General features: G+C 39.1%; 1 protein-coding gene across 2 annotated transcripts in view; it reads left to right on the top strand.

The window, feature by feature from the left end:
• The window catches only part of LOC149926357 (uncharacterized), a 93,889-nt gene extending 79,412 nt beyond the window's left edge, over positions 1 to 14,477 (top strand). Inside the window, exons 1-3 of one of the 2 annotated variants that reach the window (XR_016474108.1) lie at positions 3,361 to 3,544; positions 13,512 to 13,844; positions 13,914 to 14,477. The gene's annotated coding sequence lies outside the window, so the exon portion shown is untranslated. Of the gene's footprint in view, positions 1 to 3,360; positions 3,545 to 13,511; positions 13,845 to 13,913 lie in introns of those variants that run through there. The other variant, XR_016474102.1, reaches the window with a different exon arrangement.
• The last annotated feature ends 4,708 nt before the right edge of the window (positions 14,478 to 19,185 follow it).

Genomic DNA, 19,185 nt, shown 5'->3' on the forward strand with positions numbered 1-19,185 from the left:
TACTTTTTTTCCGATGGTGAATTATCCCTCGACGGACAGTGTGGAAAGAATCTAGCATGTTCCCATTCTGGTACGTCTCCTGATTCCCATCCTTCTAATACGCCATGGCACTTGTAACATCGTACTTCATCGCCCCGGTGAATATAGTAGAATCCAGCCTTCGCTAGTTGTTCCTTAGTAACGTGCGGATTTCTCCAGTGACGAAAAGTTAGTTTCTATAAGCTATTATCAACATTTCAATAAATGTTTTTCTATTTATTTTGGTTAGACTTTAAGTCTATTTACTTCAATTTAAACAAGGCCTAATTTCCCTCTACAGTAAAATAATAAAGTCACTTACTTTTACGGAAATCCTTTAGCCTTTGCCTGTAAATAGAGTCGAGAAGGCGGGGTACGGAGCGCGAAAATCTACGTGTCTCTTCTCGATGAGGTCCAGGAACTAAAAGAACGCTGAGTCGTATATCTAGAGATCAAATAACACTCGAAACTTCAAGTAAATCCTGATTTCTCATTGGCTGAAACCAATTGACGTCACGGGAGATTGTAAAATGTAACCAAAAATAGAGGTTACTGCTCATCGGTTAGCGATAAAAAATTCGTCACGTGTTAAATTAGGCAAATTAGAATAGCTGAAAATTCATTGCGCTTACTTCGCACTAATTTACTTCTGATACAACTTTGATAAAAATTAATCCTGTTTCGGGGAACCCACAGGAGGAAATCTTAGAGACTATTAACTCGGTAGAATACACTATTTTAGCAATTACAATTGCATATAATCCTTGTTATTGTAATGTTTGATATATACTGAAATGATTATTGTTGTATAGGAAAATAAAAGAATCGTGATAAATGTTAATTTTTTTATTATAAAATAATTGGGATGATGAGTAGTATCCTACTGCTATGTATTTCGCCCTCATCATCCCAATATAATTGATGCTCAAAGACTTGAAGAAGCATCCGGGGACCTCCCTTGGGCTCTCCCACCTCAAGGCTAACAGAACAATACATAAAATTTTAACTTAATTGAATCGTCGTTTGCGCTTTGCATCACTACACCCTTCAATTCTTCAATTCTACATGAAGAAAATTAAAATCTAAAATTTTTGTTCTAAAAGTTATTTAAATCTTAAAATAATATTTACCTCATTTTGATTTCGTTTTCGGTTTGCTCCAATCAAAGAAAAAAGGTTGGAATAATTTGTTCTAATTTTTTTACTCCGTTTTTATACCATTTTCCCACCCCACCAATTCCTAGCCCCTATAGCCTATCTCATTCTTTTCCGTGATGAAATCTAAGTTAGAGAGTGTGGAATCTATTCAGTGTGTAAATAAGTGGGTAAAGTCGGTAAATTTTTCCATGGGTAGTGTTCGTAGATAATTAATTTCGTGAGACTGGGAATTTCCACCATCTTCCTCTTAGCGTACGTCACGAGAAGATGGTTTAGGTTCGTGCAAAGTCTAACAAATTTACAGATAAGAGTCCGCATTGTAGTACGTTCTTGCATCGGACTGGTTGACTTAACGAAATTCTGGAAAAAAGGGGTAAGTGATTTTCAATAAAGAGTCTTTTTTTGTTACGTTTTAAAGTATTTATTAAGAGTGAAAAAAGTTACATAGGAAAAATTGTTTACAATTGTTTTTTTTCGCGTACATGAGTTTATATTATTAAATAAAATCAATAAATTCAATCTTTTTTATCATTACAAGACCCAAAGCTAACTAAATCCTTGTTAAATTATCTAAGGCAATGTTTTTTTCACCAATCTTATTTTGCGTGTACTAAAGATATTTTGTTAATGACGGGTAGAAAACATCTTTCAATGGTTCAAGACGGTAACAGATTTCAATGACTTTTAGAAAGTACTTTAAATAGAACGTGCAGGAATAATGCAATAATATATTTCTACCAATGTTTTGTTTTCATGCTAGATTGCGTAAACCACCCCCGTTGTCCTAACTAGTATACCAATACTTTCTGATTCTATTTTAATTTTTTTGTTTTTGGATGGTTTATTTTATTCGAAAGTAAATGGTTTGGCGCTCGTAGAAGCGCGCGCATGTTTTCGAGAGAGGTCGGGTCATATCTCTAAAAGATACCAGATAGCGTGGGAATATATTGTTTTATCCTCTGGAACCGGATTTTTTCCAGTCAGTCACCATACCTCTCTCTCTAGCTAATGGATTCGCCAAATTCGATGTGATGATTTTTCTAGCATGATTTGCGAAAGATAAAAATATCTTGCTGTCGTTTTTTTCCCAATTTTTGGAAAACTTTTGGTAGTACGTTTTTGTACTCTGTCCTTTAGTTCTATGCAAAATATACATTACGCAATATTCGCCGCAAACGTTACTAGTTAGTCCTTGCAATCATCTTTTGCTAAATGTCCACGTCTTACACATTGAATTTAAATATTTTCTGATTGGGGGTAAAAATGGGGGAAGCCCCATTGAATCAAAATAGAACCCCCGTTTTCGGCCATCGACGTAGACGCAAATCCAATGAGAACCTGTTTCTCCCCTTTTATCAAAATTAATGATAAGCGATTGCGGATATTTCACCATGGGTTTTAAATTATCGGAAGAAAAAACGCCTAAAAAGTTCTGTGTTTTATACAGTGCCTGAGATAAGTCCACGTTTGTCGTAGTCATTTTAATAGTCTCGAATAATGTTCCTATTTTTATCTATCTGTAAACAAGATTGAAATTCGGCGTATACGATAACGACCGTAGAATCTTTTAAAGGGGTACCAAATCCTAAATCTAAACGTAGTTGCCCTCTCTTTACGGGGTTCCAAAACGTGACGTCACTGGCCGAATTGTCAGGGGTTAAATCAAAAGCATATAAGGCAAAACCTAGAGGAAAGTGAGCCAACGCGATGTGATTTCCCTCGTCTTTGTAGAGTATCCCAGTTCCCGAGAATAGCAAATGATAGGCTAGCGTAAATTGTTTACTATTAAAATTAGGGGTCAACGCTTTCGAAGGGATTTGTTCGTTATCAACGCATAGAGCCAAATAATTTAGGTCGAAATTTTCAAAATTATAAGGATTAGACTTAACGGAGCCCTTATACGCTTTGTTGGTGGCTAAACCAATAATGACTCTGTTGGGCATCGGACCTAAGAATATATTGTCAAAACTATCGTTCTGAATAGAACTAGCCAATGTTTTAACTTTAATTTCGGTACGAGTAAAGGGATATTTGGCATTGCTACGTAATAATCCTTGCTGATGGGCTAATAAAATTTTAGGCATAATTTTAACTTTACGTACAATTAGAGCAGCGTCTATAAATTCGACTTTATACGCGTCGACAGTGTCGCTAAAAAGGGTAAAATTATCGCTATTTCTAGTGAGTGAAACCTTAAGTTGTACGCCATTAATTAAATATTTGTTGAAATTAAAAATGTCACAAAAAATGTTCCCGTAAAGTTCAATTTCTTTTGATTCAGCGGCTAGAGCCTGACGTTTTATGAATCCGGCGTTTGTTATCAGATCCATACTTCCAGCCGTGTCATCGTACCATCCAGATGTCGCAAGGTGAGTGTTTTTTGCATCATACCCAAAGTTGAGCAAGGTTTCGATATAGGCCCTATAGGGGTAATTTGCGGCCGATGGTGAAACCGTCGTATCATTGAGTTTCACTTCGCATTGTTTGAATAGCGAATGCAGAGAATTGTTCACGAGCGAAACGTTAGACCCGGCATCCAAGTTGTCACCGTTGGTCTTGACGATTTTGACTTTACAATATATCATTGTCATTGCCAAATCTGTGTAAGAGTCTCCCGTACCCGGTACCACGAATTCGATAATAGAACTGCTGTCGATAGATGAAATTGGCTTACACCATACCGTTTGACCTTTTTCAACGCTGAGTTGAGTTGGTTTTTCGTTGAAAATATTTAATTCGCTTTTAAGTACTTCCATTTTTAGAGAGCAAAAATATCACGAACCGTACGCGTGAACTTGCGGCGTTTAACTGAACTCTTTTTCTTTGCGCGGGGGTTCTTCTTCTTCAATGCTTTCTTAGTAGTTTTTCTTCTCTTGCGACGACCCGAACCTTCTTGCGCAGCCATTTCGTCTACAGTTTCTGTCATTCGTTTATTGGCTGACGTTTTTAAGTCCTGACCTTGCAAGACGTCTCCGAGTACTTTCTTTCCTATAGAAAGAGCCCTTTTTCCCACGTATTTGGCAGACTGTTTTAGGAATGGGAATACAAACCTAGCTAGCCCAGAAAAAAAGCTACCAATTCCGTGTCCTTTTTGTCCCGCAAACCCAGAGAAATAAGGTAAATCTACTCCGCCCCCCGCCTGATTTAAATAATATAATATTGCATGTAGGGACAATTTCTATCAACGTACTGATAAGCCATTTTTTTACTGAGCTCGTCGTAAATGTACATTACACGTGACTGAACCAAACTGAAATGGCACGAATTCACCTAAACTAGTTCTTATATTAATGTCGATACAGTCAAAATAATTTCTACTCAGTTTAAGGTAATGCGGAGAATCGAAAGTTTTTGAAACGGTTGATCCATTGGGGGCGTTTTGGTCTACAACAATTGTTCGCAAAAGGGGGGCTAATGTATCCCCAACCATTTCATTTCCTACCAAATCGGAATACACGAACATAAGATCGGGGATGAATAAGTTTAATTGCATAGGGGAATCTGATCTGAATGCTACCTTAGGTGAAATATCAGTAACATTATCTCTAAATCCTAAAATTTTCCTCAACTTTGGCGCTAACTCGAGTTGGTAATAATGTTTACTATAGGAAGTGTATTGTACGTGTCCACTTTCTAAACTATATTCAAATTTTCCTAATGAATCATTATCGAACTCCGAATTAGCGCTTTCCTTTAAATCAAGGTTCAAACTTTTAATATTTTCATTAAGTACGGCCAAAAGTTCATGAGGATTTTTGTAGTAACCCTGAGGTATCTCGCGGAAGTCGTACGTATATTTGTAATCTACTATGTGGGCTGGAGGGTTCAATAGTAATTCCTTAATTTCTATTCCGCGTCCCATTGGTTCGCTTACGTTATAAAAAGATAAAGGATAAATAATTTCTACCAGGGCAATTTCCCAATCTCCGCGTAAACTAATGGGTTTGGCCAACGTTGTAGAATACGAGGCTAGAGTATTTTCTGAATTATTCTTATTCTTATCTCTAGTATTACTAGGAAGAGTTATGTAAATCCCAGACGTCATCTTGATTAACCCAACTATTAAACGATGGAGGATATCCTAGCCAACTAACGTACAATTGTTTTACTCCGTTTTTAGTTCTCTGACGTAAAATCTTGTTTAACTTGAACGAACGAGGCGCACTGACCTTTTGAAGCTCTCGAAAATAGAACGTCCCTTTTATATTGATTTCTGCTAAGTCTTTTATTTTATAAACGGGGGGATGTCTTTTAACTATAGCTACGACTTTAAATATTTCTTCGGTATAATTAGCTTCGAAACCCTTTTGAAATATCATTTTAGTTGTATTTATTCTAATCAAATCCCCTACTTGGAATTGCGGTTTCATTTTCAGTTTCTCGGCATAATATTTAGAGTAGATATTATTGTACACACGTAATACGTTATTTTCCGAAATGTCATTAGGGGCCATTTTAATTGAGCTATGATAAGAGGAATTGTACGCTTCGACCAAGTCCTGTAAGACTTCCAAATATCTATTTGTGGAGTGATGTGTAAAATATCTATACATTTTTGTTTTTAACGTTCTATTAAACCTTTCTACGATAGAGGCTTTTATTTCGTCATTTTCGGTACTAAAAAATTTAACTTTATTCTTTTTGAAATATCCTTGTACTTCTTTATTCCTAAATTCCGTGCCCTTGTCCGATTGAAATTTATCTGGAATTCCGTCTTTAAAAACAATTTTTATATTTTTCAAAACCTCTTTCCCCGATTTAGTTTTAAGAGGTAACCCCCACGCTTTTCTACTAAAACAGTCTATAATTGTTAAAATGTATTTGTATCCGTCATTATCAGCCTCTAACGAGCGCATATCGTTAATATCCGCCTGGTATTGTTCCCTTATATTACTAATTACTATTTTATTTCGTTGAAACTTTTTATATTTCGGCCTATGCATCGTAAAAGCGTCGATTCCTCTTAACCATTTTTCTACAGTTTCCCTACTTAAGCCGTGAGACTTTACAGACTGGAATAACCTTTAAGCACCTCCGAAAGACGCCGGATGCTTCGGGTCAAAATATATTTTTTCTAAAATAGCTTCGCCCATATTTTCGACTTTTGAGCGCGACTCCTTGTTTGTTTATAAGAGTGATGAGAAGAGTCGGACGTGGAGTGATCTCGGTCGAGGCTACGAGTGGGGCGGGGCTTATCTGTCCTGCGCGCGCGTCCTCTTTGAGGAACCGGATACTCGCGCTTAACGGGAGAACGTCGTTGTCGGGTTCTCGGAGCTAGTGGGGAGGGAAAGCCTTGGATCGCCGGTGAAGAGTTAAATTGGGTCAAATTGGAAATAAATGCGAAATATCCGATAGGTTTTGGGTAGGCTTTAGGATTTAAATACGCTTTGGCAATTTCGCTAATATTGGAACCTTTAATAGGTCGACCGTTTATTACGAGCTCCCCGTTTTCATCCCACCGTATTCTTTCGGGTACAGTTTCCAACTGATCCACCATGCTTTGCGCTTTTTGGTAATATATCAAAGGCAAATCGTCTATCCAGTCCCTACTTAGCGAGCCGAGTGCGGGGGCCATTTCGATTTCTTTAGGAGCCGAGGCTAGCTTACGTAGATTTCCGTGTCTCATTAAAGCTTGTTCGTATAAAATCCATTTCGAGGAGTCGTCTAAATCTTTCATATTTAATATTTGGTCCATCTTAACGTCTAATTCAGAGACTGTCAGAGCGAGGGGGTGCGGGAACGGGTCGGGCTTTAAAACGCCGCTAGGGACGAGAATCATTTTTCTGGCGTGTTTCATTGTTTACTACCAAATATAGAACCAAGAAGGGTTGAAACGACGGGTAGAAAAAACGAGAAAAATCCGCCCCCACACTGAACTAACAATTTCTTTTTTCCAAGCTACCCGCTTACTGGCAAGTTTTCGAAGGGTATTTTTATGACGAGATAACCTGATTTTTTGGGTATTTGATAGTTTTACGTTACCAATTAAAGTGTTATGAATACATTCACTGATAGCGTCTATGAGGGATTTGTCGGCTTTAGCTAAAATGGCTTTTCTTTGAACGGGTTTGCAACGACCGAGATATCGGAGAGCGTCTCTCTCGATACGTACTCTACGAGACATGATTCATAACTGATTGAAGTTACGAAATGTAAGTTCTATTTATTTAGGGAGATAAGCGTAGCACGTTTCTCCCGGTAAAATATTAGTTAAGACTCTTTGATCTTCGGGACAAGTTTGAGTTAAATTGAATACTAGGTAACCGTGAGGTCTAGAAGTCGCGTCTTCGTAAGCGTCTACTACAAAACGCCACTTATCAGGGAACATTTGTCTAGCGAGATAAGCCACTTGCTGACGGTCTCGGGGGCTTTTCAATAAAATTATGTAATGCGAATTCAGGGAAATGGTTCTGCTATCTTTTGATTGATGGAATAAGTTCTGTGTAATAAAAATAACGCTTAGAGAACGGTGATGGGTCCCTTTCACGAATAAATCACCAATTTGACCTTTACTCTCGCTCATCTGGTCGTCGATAACTAATAATATAGGATCTTTTCCGTCATAATCAGATAAAACAGGCAATCCTTTTTTAAAAACTACCCTGTGCTTCATTTTATCGTATAGAGCTTGCCATTCTCCGTAATACCAATGTATTTCTTTGAAACCCGGAACAAACATTTCCTCTTCGTGATTAATTATAGATTCAATTAAATAGCTTTTGCCACTCTGACTCGGGCCTGCCGTTACGCAATTAAACGGATGAATAAATTGCATGGTAATCTCCCTTCGAGTACTAGCGTACAAATGAAAATGTAAATTAAAATTCGGTTAAATTTATGGGACTCTTCAGCGGAGGAAAAATATATTCGAATAACCTATTTCGTCCCTTACCCCGTATAGGTTTGATATTCACATTAGAGTCACAAGACTATACTTACTTTAGAGTCGTAAGACTGAAACCTATATTCACTTTAGAGTAGTGAGACTAATTTTAAGCGAGAATTAGCGATTGGAGGGCTCTACGTCTCCGTCCTCAGGACCAATTAGATTCGCTCTATAGCCGTAGGGTACCGTAGTGAAGTCGTTCAGTAACCGTACCTTGTCTACGACGGGTCTATATATTTTAGTACGGTCGACGGAAACGACCGTATGATCGGGTAGACGCAAAATCTGCCTCGGCTGGGGTACGGTTACTGGCTCGTTCGTTTCTCCGTCGACAGCTATCAATCTTTTAAGCGTGTCCATATTAACCAAATCTTTAATGCCATGATTTATACGGAACCCTTTGACTTTCATTTCGTAGGAGACTTTACCGGTCGTAGGGTTCAGTACTTTAAAGGCGTAATTTTTTGCGCCACCTGTTGCCAATTCTTGGATGTACGAACCTTTTCCGTACTTCTCCAACTCATCGGTCATGTCTCCGAGATAGTTTCCCGTCTCAATCTCTATTCCATCTCGTTCTTTTAGATAAATGCAACTGTCCGTATCATAATAATACGTAAGCTGGCCTAATCTCCTTAGTATAACGTGATCCTAGCCATTGCGGTCGTATAGGCTGCAATTACTACGTTCGTGTTTGGGTAAACAAGATCAATATCTTTCAAAAACGCCCACTTGATCACGCAATGCGTTTGACTTAAGGGAATAACCGATTTCACTTCTATGTCTGGGTCTAAGAATAAATCGAAAAACGTTTTGGGATCGCTATTAATAGCCGATTGGTCTTTGCGAGGGTTTAAACCAAAACGACCCCAAAAAGAGTTAAGACAAAGCTTCGCGATGGTGCGAAGACCAGGGTTCTTTTTAATATTGGTAGGATCAAGTTTTACTCCTTCCTTTTCGTAATATTCGTCAACGTATTTCTTAATCGGTCTCTATTCCCGTGGGTAAGCCGCTGGATTCCTGTTTGAGTTTAAGAAACGCGTTGACGTACTCGGAGAAAAGACCGCCCTCTTTCGATATCGGGTCGTATTTTACTACCTCGTATTCCCAAATTTCGTGAATAGAAATGATCTTGTAACCAATTTCGATTGCCAACTGTACCTCATCTGCAACCCAAGTACCAGTTATTTGTCGTTCTGAGTCTTCGTGGGGACAATCCTGCTGGTTTCGAGACTCACTACATTTTTGGCAGTTGGCAAACACTAGTTTCGATCCTATTCTTTGGGGTAAAACGGGATGGTAGAGAGATTGAGGCGGTAACATTGTGGCTTTTATTAAACCGTTTACGGTAGAAATGTCAGGGAAAGAAGCTTTTACATGTATTTTAGGGTGCCCCACGGGTAACTTGCAATACTTGTTACACCACGGATAGAGTGAACAAATATCAATGTATTTAATTTCCTCCCCCTCTTTACACTTGTGATGTAATTTCAAGGCTGACGTACGTCCTCCGAAAAAGGCTTCGCGGGGTCGGATTGGCTCTTTAATTTTAAATTTTAAATTTTCGGTAGAAAGATATGCGTCGATGGAGGGGTTAGTACTCCTCTCAGCTTTGAAGGTACATTCCCATTTTTCTCGGACCGTGTATCCCAATTGTTTCAAGTGGTTTGTGATAGCAACGGTTGAGGCGTATCACGAATTATGGGTCTGAGTGTGATCGCCGTATAACGCTAAGTTTCTATTGATAGGAAAACACTTTTTACAGCCGTGATAATAACAACCGTGATATTGAAAGACTTCGTTATCGAGAAGTCCGTCTACGTTAATGTTAAGAATTCTAGGTTCAAATCCATTAAAAGCAGACTGAATTTCCGTCCCCCGTAAGTGAGACTCCCATTCAAGCCATTCGATCGCTCCAAAACTCTGGTTGCAGTTCATACGATAGCCGAAAGGGGGGACTACACCAATCGTATCGGGCTGTAAAAAGTGTTTCCTAAAGATAAAACTGCATACTCCCACAATCGTTATCGCGGTTAAGAACGGGTCTATTTCGAATTTATCCATGAAAATAGAACGATACGACAAACAGCCTTGCAAATGAATGTTTACGTCCTGGCGACAGTACCGGATTAAATCTCTTTTAAAATCAAAATAATTAAAGTTGGGGTCCGAATTACTGCAAGCTTCGGACTGGGAATCGTTATACCACTGGATAAATTCATCGTAGGCCTTACCGCTTAAACGATTAGGGTCGTACGCGTCCATCGGAGGCATGTCATTATGTAGTACGTAATTGGTTTCGTTCGAACGAGCTGGATCAAATTCATGGTCTACGGTATTAAACAGTAAATGCGGGAAATGTCCCTTATTTAAATTATTATCTAAACCAAATGTGGAAACGAATTGAGAAAGGGCAAAGGGCATAAAATTTAAGGAATCTAAGAATTTTAATTTTTTATACTGTACATTCATGAATTTGGTCCCGTCTGTCAAGACTTTAGGGGTCCACATTAAATCGACCATTTTACGTACTATAAATTGCGCGTCGTAACCTTTAGCGTTATGGGCGATACATATAATCTTATCAGCCACTCTGTTAAGCGTACGAATATACTCTAGAAAGTCTAGAACGGGGTCTTTTGAGAGAAATATTTTCTCCCGAGGACCACTACCGCATTTAGCACATGCGTACTGACTATCTTTTTCTTCGAAACAGAATTTACACGCTTTTTGCGAAACGCATAAAATTGGTTCGTTAATCAAAGCATTGGCGTCAGTACGATTTGTTTGTTTACATTCCAGTCATAAAAAACAAAGACTTCCGTTTTTGGAGTACTTCTCTTAGTTGGTGGTGATTGTTCATTGTCGGAGTCGTGGACCCGTTTATTATTGCTATTTATTCGAGAACGAGTAGTTTTATCGGCAGAATCTTTACGGTCGGTCTTTAAAGGTTGCATGTAACATAGATGACCTGCGGGGTTAAACTCACTACACGAAAGACAATAGGTCTCTCCGCAAACGTGTACTGCCTTACGCTTAAACATACTGATAAATTTTCCGCAAAGATTACAAACGTAAATTTTATTACATAAGGGCTCGGTTCCTGATAAATGGTAATCGTAACAATTTTGATTAGGGAAAACTCTTAAACATGTTTGGCAAGTTATTTTATCTACCTCCTTCAGGCAATCTTGTTTTCTACAACAAGCGTGACAGAAAAGAAGGCATTTATGGTCAGCGAGATGATTAAAACCTACTAAACATTATTCGCAAAAGTAATTAAACGCGGAAAGGGGTTTAGGGTTAGTAATTACGTTGAAATGTCTGTCAATATTTATAAGATAAAGACGTTTGCGGAGAGGCCCTTCTAGTTCCCTCTCTTCTTCGACGTCGCCGAAAATAACTAAGGGTACGGGATCGCGTAATCGAAAAACGATAATACTGTATTCAGGCAAGATTTCTTGGAACCGAGTTAAAGCGTCCGGACCCGCGCATTCTTCGTCTGTTAATGCAGAATATACCAAAAGGGTCCTAGCTTCGCGGGTCTGTAATATCGTTTCAATATTTTTTCCTCTACTCTGTCTTATAGTAGTATATTTTCTTTTAAGTTCTCCATCATTTTTATTATCCATGTATTCTCTATGAGCTATGGCTACTACAAGAGCTCGTGCTAAACAAATTTTATCAGGGTTATTTATCGTTATGGTGCATTTTTTATAAAAAGAAAACTCTTTTTCGAGGGAAATCCCTAACCCAACTGGTCTAGTTCCTCCTTGCGGTAATCTGACTCGGTTAAACGGAACCGTAACTATTCCTTCAAAAAAACTACCATCGTTCTCGGATCTATAGCTTTTTTCATCGATATACGTCATCAACCATTGCAAGTCTAATTGGTCCCGACGCCTGAAACTGACGTGAATTTGAAAGCCGTGGTTAGTGACGTTCACGAATGAAACCGAAACCATATCTGAAGGCAAACAGTCCTCCAATAGGGTTTCCATCAATATATAAATACCGTTTTCTATATTATTTTCTAGTCTGACATTTAAAGTTCGTCCCATTAGTCCGAAATTTGGGAAATTTTGAATATTATTATTTAATATTTTAATAGAACCTGGTAAATTAGGAAAGGACGGAGGCGTTATTGGAACTTCAACTAAACCACCTCCAACTTGAGGGGGAGACGAAGTGGGGGCAGCCAAATTTGTGTTCTCGGAGTTCGCGTTTTTCTCAGCAGTCTGAGACGGTGGAGGTGAATATTGCGGAGCTCGTGAGGGGCCAGCGACCGCTATAGGGTCATTATTACGCTGAGGGGAAATATTATGATGTGGCCTGCTACTACTAGCCGTACGAGCAGCTAACAACGCTTTAGCTTCCTCGAACATTTCGGCTGCTCTTGCGGCTGCGGCTGCAAGTTCCTCCGCGTCCCTTCGGGCAACTTGTACGTTCTCAGCTAAACGCTGAATACTGTCCGTACTGGGGGACGCCGTGATAAAATTATCTTCCAAAGATAAAGAGTGGCACGTGTCATCTGATTCTAGAAAGGGTGAGGGAGCATCCATAGGCGTATACGAGGGCGAATAACGTACTTCGTCAGGTGGGATAGAACTAGGTCTTAAAAGGGGTGAAGGTAAATTAACGATAGGGGGCGAACAAATTTGATGGGTTAGTTGATATTCTCTAAGATAATCTCGTACCATTGTCATTTCTTTTAAACGTTCCAATAGCGAATCAGTTACTGTAGTTAAGGAAAGGGTAGGATCTTGGGTATCAGTTAAATCTATTATTTCCATTTCTGGAGAATCGGGTAAAGTTACTATGGGTACTTCCGGGAGCTCGTTATCAGTTATATCAATCAATTCTGGGGAGTCGATTATAATCATTTCCGGGGTATCAACTAAATTAATTTCTGGGTATTGTACACCTTTCATTTTTATGCCAATTTACTTAAACCTTATTCAAAAAAATTACGATAAAAAAAAATCAAAATAAACTTACGTAGAGAGAGAGGGCGCGCTCCAAAAAAATCCTGGTACTAGACGCACAAAGAACAACAATAGAGTGACGTTCCCCCGGTTCAGGCACCCCCTTATATAGGGCCTAGGGGAAGATAGTAAGCTTATCTCTTATTCCCAAAGAACTTGTTCAGTTCTCGAGAATATATTAGGGTTATGCTAAAATTTATACTTATTTATGCAAAATATTCCATTTAACTTCATTTCCGATATGGACACTGAAGTACAAACATCTGCCATAATCACCGTCCTGAAACAACCTTCTAAAATTATAGCCGTAGTGATTATTTTAATTACAATTTTCTTATTTGAGTTCATTTTGTGGTATTTTGAAAACGTTTCTACCGTAAAATTGTAACTTTTTCACTGTAGTTCACAAAATGGTATTAAAAGTATACTAATTTTATGTTAATTTCTATTAATTGTATTGTTTTCTAGGATATGATTGCATCACAAGCTCTCGAGAGGAAACTACAATGGGTTTTTTACTTCTTCCAAGTGGATTAATATGTGACGTCAATGGGAATAATTAGAGGCAGTTTCGAGCACGGGACGGTTTAATTTCGAGTGTCTAGAACTGTTATCTCAGAGAGAGACAGCTGATAGAATTTGAGGGTTATTTGAAGTTTAGATCACGTGATGAATTAATCTCAACAAGATAGGAATTGATTAATCTCCCATGCGTCATTTCTCTCTGAGACGCTGAACTGAAAAGAAGTGCATCCGCTTTGCTCTCGTCATCTACCGTAAACATGGAAAAACGATCTATTGGTAAGCATTATTTTATTAATACTATTACTATTTCAATAGACAAAGGCTTAACATTTTCATTTTCTATAGCCGAGACGCATACCGTATCCAAACGCAGGGGCAAAGAAAGACGTATCAACATAAAAATCACGTAAGGAGGATCAGTCTACATTTCTTTTGGTTTCGACGGATCAAAATTACAAGTTCTCTTCTTCAAAAAATCGAACGAAAATATTCTGTTCCTGACCTCCGAAGCTTTCACCAATCTACTCTCTCTTTGGGGAGAGCTTTTCGCCGCTACGCAAACCGGAGCATCGTCTCTAACCCACAACATCATCGACTATCGCGACAACAACGTATCCGTCGTCTCCACGACCAACAACATCAAATTGAACTCTGCCTACGGTCATGTTCTGGATCTGGGAGCTCGCGAAATCGGTGAGTTCCAAAAAAAAATTGCTTTTATTCGGTTTCAAATAAATCTTTTAAACGAACATAAAAATGTTATCGAATGCATGTACTTAGCTATTGTTAAAAACCTTAAAAAAATTCACGAATTATTATATGGAAAACCTTTCGAGGGTTTATTTTTGTACCCAGATCAATTTAATTCGTACCATCAAGTAAAATCTTATTTTGGCTGTTTTAAATCACCCTCAGAAGTACTACAAGATTTTACTAATTTACTCGTAGATAATCAATTAACCTGTAAACTTAGCTACTTTAATTTGTTTTCATTGTGTAATGCACAAGATAACCATCTAATAGAATATCTGATAGTACCTACTAACATGTAAACAAAGTTCTAAAATAAAAAATTAAATGTAAATAACTTGTTATTATTATTGCTTATATCCTAGAAATTAAGGGGTTCGGAAGCGATAGGGGAAATTATGGTTAACGAGGTGTGGGGTTAAGAGTAGAGAGGGGTAAATTCCATCCTTCAGAAATCTGCGCGAGGAAAACAAATTCTGGAGAATGGGGATGGGGGAAAGCAACTGGTGATTAGAAGGGATGAAAGCAATGGGGGAAAGCAACTGGTGATTAGAAGGGATGAAAGCAATGGGGGAAAGGAGCTGGTGAACGAGAGAGATAAAGTATCCAGTGAATGGGGGTTGGGGGAAAGGATCTGGTGATTAGAAATTCTGGTGATTAAGGGAGGAACGGGAGAGGCGCGGGTGAACGAGAATCTGGTGATTAGAAATTCTGGTGATTAAGGGAGGAACGGGAGAGGCGCGGGTGAACGGCGGGAGGAACGGGGGAAAGCAGTGGGTGAACGGCGGGAGCCAAGCTACAGCTTTGTGTCCTTCTGGTGATTGAGAATGAAATTCTCAATCACCAGCGGGACACCCTTCTATGAAATTCTCAATCACCAGCGGAACACCCTTCTCTCTATTATACCCCGACAGAATATTTATCTTTTTTTATTACATTTATTTTGTAGAAGTTTAGGATCCGATTTGTCGGTATAAGCACGGAGACTTCACTTTCCTCGGCCATTTTCGCGACTAAAGAATGCATGGATTTTGCGTAGAAACCGCGAGAGGCGCATTTATACAAAATAAATTCGGAAAATATGGTTCTGCTTTTTTTACAGAGGGAAAGGCTATGGCAGATAGCGCATGCGCAGTCGTTCTTTTTATCTATAAGATAATTTACCCCCCTGCATGGTCACTTGCGTTGCCCTTTAACCTAAACATGAATTTTGAGAAAAATAGAATCGCTAGTTTCAGAGGTTTTCCCTGCAAGTTTTTAAACGTAAACGAGCTAGCTAAAGCGGGTTTCTTTTAAACCGGGCACACCGATAACGTTATGTGCTTTTCCTGCGAGAGGGTCGTCGAGGACTGGATGGCTGACCACGTTCCTTTACTAAGGCATGTTAAAGCGTGTTCCTTTTGCAAATTCCTGAAAAATGATTTTACCGGGAATGTCTCCGCCGTAACACTGGAGCTTGAAGATGCAGGTTCAAAGTCGATGCGTTACGAGATCGCGTGACTTCGCTCTTTTACTAAAGGGTTTAATAATAATGGAGGCTTTATGATTAATCGTTTAAAAGAAGCTACGTTGTTATCCAAAGCTGGTTTTTATTATACTAATTTTAAAGATTGCGTTAAATGTTTTTCTTGCGGGGGGGACTTATTTAAGAGAAGAGTGCGGTAACGTACGACATTTTATAGCTGCTAAGGATATTGTAGAAATAAACCGACGGGATAATTCGGGCATACCCGAAAAATCCTTAATATACGATTTTTTAAACGAGATAGTCGATGTCTTAGACGGCGGGGGAATCTAGACCAGTGGCGGCTTAAGAAGGCTGGGACCCCGGGACGGCAATGTTTTGTGACACTCCCAGGACCGTGCAGAGGTTTTCACGGGTCCTTCGTTTTGCACCGCGCCTCGAGCCCAAAAACATTCTTCAAGTTTAATCATTCTGATTTGCACCCCCCTCAAGCTCCCTCGATGTCACTCCTGGCTATCCTGGTACCCGGGGCAGACCGCCCCCTCGCCCCCCCCCCCTTACGCCGCCACTTATCTAGACATTCCAATACGTCCGGTACAATAGTTTTTCCCCGTTAACGATGCATTTTGAGCAAAATAGAATAGTTTCAGAGGTTTTCCCTGGAAGTTTTTAAACGTAAACGTGCTAGCTAAAGCGGGTTTCTTCTACACCGGGCACAGCGATAATGTTATGTGCTTTTCCTGCGAGGGGATTGTCAAAGGTTGGATGACTAACATCGTCCCGTTACTGAAACATATAGAAATGTTTCGCTTAGATGACGAGAATACCGCGAATGTCCCTGCCCTATAAGGGGCGAAAGACGAGTTAAATCCTATGCGTTACGAACTCGCTAGAATTCGATCTTTAATAAATGGTTCGCGGTTAATATCGTAGATGGTAGAGCGTTAGCTTGGGCGGGGTTTTATTACACTATTCATAAGGACTCGGTTAAATGTTTGTCTAGCGAGAAGGAAATATTTCCCTCATTGTAAATTTCTATTAGGCGAGGAATGCGTTAAAGTAAGTCATTTTATAGCTGATGATAATATTGTAGAAACTAATCAGTCACCTTATTCGTCGAATCCCAAGAAATCCGTAATATACTGTTTTTTAAAAGAGGTGGTTGACATTATAGAGGGAATAAAGAAACGACAAGAGTCTAGACATTTTTGTACAATCTTTTTTTCAACTTTCTCACGGTTCGAGGTATTACTTTGTTCATGGGTGGTGGGGGGTTCTGTCTGTCGCTCTCTCTCTCTTCTTGAGGGAAGCCGGGCGTGCTTTGCGCGCGCTCCTATAAAAACCGCGTTTTAGCCGCGTTCACAAAGACGTTAAAAATGGTAAATAGCTTAAGTTGAAAGCGAATGGTAGAAGACGAAGTTAGAAATCGGCGGTTCACAAACCCGCCGAAAGTCGAAAGGGGAAAGAAAACTTCTCAAGACGAGAGGGAAATCGGCGGCCAACCCTTATCTACTCCAGTTTGATATTTCGACCTTCGGCTGAAAATCACGTGCCAGTTTTGGCGGCTATTTTTAACAATAGGTACTTTTGTTTTTTTTTTTGTTTATTTTTTTAGATGTATTATTTGTCAAGGATTACAATAATGCAAAAAGTTTTAACCGCAATTTATTATTTAGAAAGTTTTTGTATTTGTTGGATGAGGTAGGACTGATGACGAATTAGATTTAACGACAAGATATTACTAAATTTTTAAAACGTATGCAAACCGAAAATGTGTTTACGGCTTTTTTGGTTTTGTTATTGTTTTTTGTTTATTATTTGTCAAGGATTACAGTAATGCGAAAAGTTTTAACCGCAATTTATTTTTAGAAAGAGTGTAGAATAGCTGCCCCCCACCCGATTTTTTATATATTTTTTTGGATAGAGGGCAAGATGGGGATTACTTTAATTTTCATTTTATTTTGGCGAAAATGAATATTAACCAAGATATGCATTTTTAAACATTGGCCTTTTGCAGTGAATTTTCCCTAGGACGATTCTTTAAATTCCTAGATTTTAGTGCGTTGTGGATAACGTGGCGCTGATGACGAAAAAGAAAATGTGGAAATGCAAAACATATTAACTTTTTTTTATTTCAGGTATTTTCGCCGTATTTCAATGCATTTTAGGGGTTTTGGCGGGGATAATGGGTTAGGTTATTTATATTATTAGGTTGGATTAATATCGGGTTGACGATACTTGATGCGTCAGGCTTGGTGCTGTCCTCTAGGTTGCGTTATAGATGGCCCATATCTTTTTTTAGTATGAGCGAAGTGAGTGCGCGGCGCCGTCAGGCGCCAATACTTAGAATATATTCGACATTGTATAAGTCAACATCATACAGACGACATATAATATGACATAGTATGGTTAAAAAAAGGCTAAAATGCGTTGAAATACCGGAAAAATCCCCAACCCTTAAAAGTTAGTACTGTTTTGTATTTCAGCCTTTTTCTTTTTCGTCATCCGTCCTACTTTATCCAAAAAGTATTAAAATCTAGTAATTTAAAGAATCGTCCTCGTCAACAGTCCTACCTCATCCAACACATACAGAAATCTCGAAATATGTCGTATTTTCCGTTGTAAAAAGTGTTAGCAAGTAGCAATTTTACATTGATCATATCTTTTTAAATAATAACTTGCGGTTAAAACTTTTTGCATTACTGTAATCCTTGACAAATAGCAAACCAAAAAAAAAACAAAAAAAAGTACCTATTGTTAAAATCCCGTTTTGGCTAATAGAGAAGCGGTTATGACGTCGTGTCGGTCATGTGATACACAAACACCGGGTTTCTCGAGAGAGAGTGGTGGAGTCCGAGGCCCGAAGGAACGAAAGACTTTGTTTACCTCGTGGTTTCGGTGCGCTATGGCTGCCACAAATAAAACTGTGCTAGCGCGAGTAAAGGAAGTCTTTGTGAACTGCTGACCTTGTGCAGAGCAGCAGAAAGAGAAAGAGAAACGCTGAAGTCCGATCACCCCGCCGAAAGCGGAATGCTCTCCCCCCTTTTACTTTAGAATTCTCCTCAACAAAATGTCTTTGTGAACGCGGCTTTTTAAGACTAGTTTCTTTCTAACTTTCCGCCAACCTTTCAGCAAAATCGTCGTGCTTAATGAATTTCCTTTCGTTTGCCACTTTTCGTGTCTTAGTCGGCTTCGTCTAAGTCGCGAAATGACATTTTCGATTTTCCGTCGCCTCGTGCGGGCCTCGCCATTGCAGACCTTCGCCGACGCCGTCGCCATTATCACAGCCGCCGATGCTGTTCTCGTCTCCGGCGTGTCGGATTCGCCTTCTCGGACCGGCTTGCCGCTTGTAGCCGCCTTCTTCAAGGATAATCTTCGATGACGCTGGACTCCCGACGGTCA

Source organism: Leiobunum rupestre, chromosome 9 (genome assembly GCF_980474605.1).
Source record: "Leiobunum rupestre chromosome 9, qqLeiRupe1.1.hap1, whole genome shotgun sequence".
Taxonomy (NCBI): domain Eukaryota; kingdom Metazoa; phylum Arthropoda; class Arachnida; order Opiliones; family Sclerosomatidae; genus Leiobunum; species Leiobunum rupestre.